Source organism: Mandrillus leucophaeus, unplaced genomic scaffold (genome assembly GCF_000951045.1).
Source record: "Mandrillus leucophaeus isolate KB7577 unplaced genomic scaffold, Mleu.le_1.0 Scaffold235, whole genome shotgun sequence".
In the NCBI taxonomy this organism is placed as follows: Eukaryota; Metazoa; Chordata; class Mammalia; order Primates; family Cercopithecidae; genus Mandrillus; species Mandrillus leucophaeus.
The window spans coordinates 148801-153867 of record NW_012102421.1 but is presented as its reverse complement, the minus strand read 5'-3'; positions in this window follow the sequence as shown (position 1 = coordinate 153867).

The following is a 5067-nucleotide window of genomic DNA, read 5'->3' as shown; positions in this document are numbered from 1 at the left end:
GACACATGCACACGTATGTTTATGGTGGCACTATTCACAATAGCAAAGACTTGGAACCAACTCAACTGTCCATTAATGACAGACTGGATTAAGAAAATGTGTCACATATACACCATGGAATACTATGCAGCCATAAAAAAGGATGAGTTCATGTCCTTTGCAGTGACATGGATGAAGCTGCAAACCATCATTCGGAACAAACTATCAGAAAGACAGAAAACGAAACACCGCAAGTTCTCACTCAGAGGTGGGAATTGAACAATGAGAACACTTGGACACAGGACGGGGAACATCACGCACCAGAGTCTGTTGTGGGGAGGGGGAGTGGGGAGAGAAAGCCTTAGTAGATATACCTAATCTAAATGACGAGTTAAGGGGTGCAGCACACCAACATGGCACATGTATACATATGTAACAAACCTGCATGTTGTGCACATGTACCCTAGAACATAAAGAATAAAAAAATTTTTTTAAAGACAAAGGAAATTAAAAAAAGAAAAGAAGAGAAATGATGGAAGTCCAAAACTACAGTTACCGAGACTAATGTTAATTTTTTAAGTTTTGATCATATTTTCACCTAATTGAGAGTATAGACACTTCAAAATAGAGCCACACAGGCTGGATGTTATATACTCCCACTGAAATTTTAAGGATTCAGATAGCTCTCAAAACAGATCATATTTTCCTGTAAATAGAAGATTCCAGTCTACATGAGTGAGCATAATAAGGAAGTACCCTCTGCTTTAACTTTTACCAAAATAAGTGACCTGAAGAACCTGATGTTAACCAATCAATTTATTTCTATGGCTTTGTTTACTGATTCGCATTTGACAAAACCCACTGTTTTGTTATTGTATTGCCCAGGGGGAGTTATCACTGTATCTGTAGAGGGGAGCTGCCCCAAATCATAAATGACAAATTAAACCCAATTCCATGTATAACTAAATTTGTTGAAATTTTGTCTTGTCACACATGTTCACAGAAAGCAATGGCCAGTGGAGTCTCTCAGCCTGCATCGTTCTCACTCTGACTCTCCTGTCTTTCTCTTTCACTTGCAAGGACCTTGATGATGACACTGGGAGAAACCCAGATAACCCAGAATAAACTTTCCATCTCAAGATACTCAACTGTATCACCATTGAACAGTGTCTTTTCCAAGAAAAGTAAATGCATGTGTTCCAAGGGTTAGGATGGGAATTTTTTTTTTCTTTTTTTTTTTTTTGAGACAGAGTTTCACGCATGTTGCCCCAGCTGGAATGCAGTGGGGTGATCTCAGCTCACTGCAACCTCCACCTCCCAGGTGCAAATGATTCTCCTGCCTCAGCCTAACAAGTAGCTGGGATTACAAGTACCCAACACCATGTCCAGCTAATTTTTGCATTTTTAGTGGAAAGAGGTTTCACCATGTTGGCAAGGCTGGTCTCAAACTCCTGACCTCATGATTTCCCCATCTCGGCCTCCCAAAGTGCTGGGATTACAGGCGTGAGCCACCGCACCCAGCCCGGATGTGGACAATTTTAAGAGGCCATTATTCTGCCTCATACAGGTCACTTTCATAAACATTACCCACAACGAAAGTACGTTTTGCCTTCCTTCCATGTCTCACTTTTCTATCTGCACAAACCACAGTGAAACATACTAGCTCTGCTATGAAGTCGCTGGATGACCCTAGGAAACTCATTTGACCTCCCTCAGCCTCTTTCCTCATCTGCAGTGTAAGGCTGACACTTACTGCTTCAGAAAATGACAGTGGAAGAGTAAATTAACATGTGTAAGACATTAGTCACAGAGCCTGGTACCCGATGAGCCCTCGGTAAACATTCCTTTCAATCTTTTTCTTTTACCATCCCATTTTTCTTGCCCTCACTCATCTTTTCCTTCAACTCCTTTCTCTTCAATAACTTTCTCAGTCTATCCTGCCAATTAAAGACGCCACACTACCCATTCTCTCATGACTCTGATGGTGTGCTCTTGTGACAGAGTCTGCTACCCACTCAAGGCAATGGTATTATGTATATGGAGAGGTCTGTTTGCAACAAGAAATCCTTTTTACGTTCACAAAAAATTTATACATGATTTGTCTTAACTTACACATACCAGTCTCAATTCTACCCTGTTATTTCATGCATGCACTTCATTATTTTATTCTTCAGTCTTTCTCCTTACACCCTAAGAATTAGGATAGTACAAAAACAAAAATAATGGCCTGGGCCAGAAGAGGGTATTCCTTTGGCAAGATGAATGCTATCTGCAAGGTAGCTCTGAAACCCATTTCTGGGTTTGACTTACATCACAGCCATTCACCTCTAGGACACATTCTTAGATTCCCAGGAGATAATGATTGTCACGGAAGCCACACCCACTGTGAGCATTCCTACTGTTGGGTATAGGAATGTTTATAGAATGTTGCGCATGAGGCATGAATTACTCCTCCTAAATTCTTCTACTCCTGGAAGTTAAGCTTCCCCACTAACCAGCTTCGTCTCCAGCAGGCCTTCCTGGATCCCGACTGGAAAGTACCCCCCCACTCTGCTTGGCCAGCGTGACACTTTTGCCTATTCCCATCATTATAATAGCTCACACAGTGATACAGCACTCACTATGCACCAGGCACTATCCTAAGAGCTTTTCATGTAGCTACAGACTTGACAAAAATATCCTAAGTGCCACCACCCCATTTGTGGAGATTAAAAAAAAAAAAAAAAAAAAAAAACTGTGGCAGAGAAGTATGTGCCCACTGTCACCTAACTCCATAATTTAACCTCATCCTCCACTTCATCTGCTAAGATGACACTCTAAAATTAACAAAGTCTCCTGAATGACATCCACTTTCAAAAATGATTTTTGTCCCATTTGCTTTCAGGATTTGACAGTCAGCATTTTCTTTTCTGTCTCATGCTTCACTTATGCACCTGTTCTGTAACACTACACTCACAACTGCAGAGTCCTGCAAAAAGCTAGCTTTTAGAAACCTCAATCTGTTTTGGAAAAAAGAAAGGCCAGGTTCCAAGTCTCACAAAAAGTCATTTTTTATTCTATTGTCAACTATTTGCATGGCCATTCTCTGGCCATAAACAAGTGCACTAGAAACAGAAAGTATAATGAGAAGGAAGTAGGAGGAGGGTGAGTTTCTAGATAGACACACAGGGAAAAGATTCCAAATCCAGAGAAATGCATAAAATGCACCCAAGGAGTGTGGCTTTGAGCAATGACAGCCTCACCTGTCACGTTCCACGGTGTTGGCCTCTTATTTCCTTCTCAACCTGCCCTTCCTGGTCTTGCTTTCTTAGACCAATACAAACAACCTGGGAGCTGGGGCCAGATCAGAGCACACAGCACTGAGTGTTAGGGTTGGGAAAGGCAGAAATGGAATAAGAGAGTTTGACTCATGAAGACCTCATTCACCTAGGTACATATCACCTAGGCAGGTAATAGATTACTGAAGGGCTTTGCAGGACTCATGGTTGTTATCCAGAATGACTGACTGAGGCAAGGGTCTTGAACAATTGAGTTTTATGGAACCATAGCTTGAAGGTGCACCCTGGGAAAACAGGAGTTGCAAAAAACCTCGGTGGCTTGTGTTCTCTCTGAAGAGGTTTCAGGAGGCTTAGTATTTATACATTTGATTAAGGGAGAGAAGGCACGTAGGAAGAGATGGAGTGGGCAGAGAAACAATTGATCTAATCTTCTCTTCCTTCTCTGCCTCTGAAAATAATAAAGTTATAATCAGCATGTCTTTCTTTCACAAAGAAATATACATCTTGAAAGGTTTTGAGGTCAAGAAAAAACAATTTGTTCAGGCAATCATCCAGAGATGTCTCAGACCTTTGGCTTTCCTGTTTACTCCGTTCTTTATCTTTTCTTTTCTTTTCTTTTTAAGAGACAGAATCTTGCTCTGTCACCTAGACTAGAGTGTACTCACTGCAGCCTTGAACCCCTGTGCTGAAGCGGTCCTCCCACCTTAGCCTTCCAAGTAGCTGAGACTATAAGCATGCACCACTGAACCTGGATAACTTGATTTATTTTGTTTAGTAAGGATGTGTCTCTCTTTGTTGCTTAGGCTGGTCTTAAACTCCTGGTTTCAAGTGATCCTCCTGCCTTGGACTCTCAAAGTGCTGAGATGACAGGCCTGTGACAGCACACCTGCCAACCCAATTCTTCAAAAGCTCTCAGAGAAAGTATCGTAGAAGACGTTTGTGACCGTATGTTAAATCTGATCCTACATGACTACGAAAGCTCATTCTTAAGAAGACACGTCCCATGATAAAGGGGATGAAGTCAAATCAGAAAGGGCAAAGGGAAGCTAAAAGGTGACAGTATAATCCTGGAACCTCATTAAAGTCACACAACTGCTGCTTCAATTAGAGTAATTTATTTGGCAAACATTGCTCTAACCCTTTCAGTTGCATGTTGGCTCACCTGTAATGTCTGGAGCAGTCTAGCAGTCTATAGACTAGGTTTCCTAGAGTTTCTGAAGCATCTTTCTTTTTTCTTTTTTTTTTTCTTTTGAGACGGAGTCTGGCTCTGTCACCCTAGCTGGAGTGCAGTGGCTGGATCTCAGCTCACTGTAAGCTCCACCTCCTGGGTTCACGCCATTCTCCTGCCTCAGCCTCCAAAGTAGCTGGGACTACAGGTGCCCGCCACCTCGCCCGACTAGTTTTTTTGTATTTTTTTAGTGGAGACGGGGTTTCACCATGTTAGCCAGGATGGTCTTGATCTTCTGACCTCGTGATCCGCCCGTCTCGGCCTCCCAAAGTGCTGGGATTACAGGCTTGAGCCACCGCGCCCGGCCTGAAGCATCTTTCAATTGCAATGGCAATCTGACACAATTCTCTGAATTGCAGTCTGAACCCAGTGCTCGTGTGTACCTTTTTTGTATTCTACTCATCAACAGGCATAAAGGTTGTCTATGTTTAAGTTGCTATGGTTTCTCCAGAAGTTTACATAAGTCATCTAGTATCAGCTTGCAACGTTTAATCTACACATCTGACAAAAGGCTAATGTCCAGAAACTATAAGAAACTTAAACACATTTACAAGAAAAAAGCAACCCCATCAAAAAGTGGGC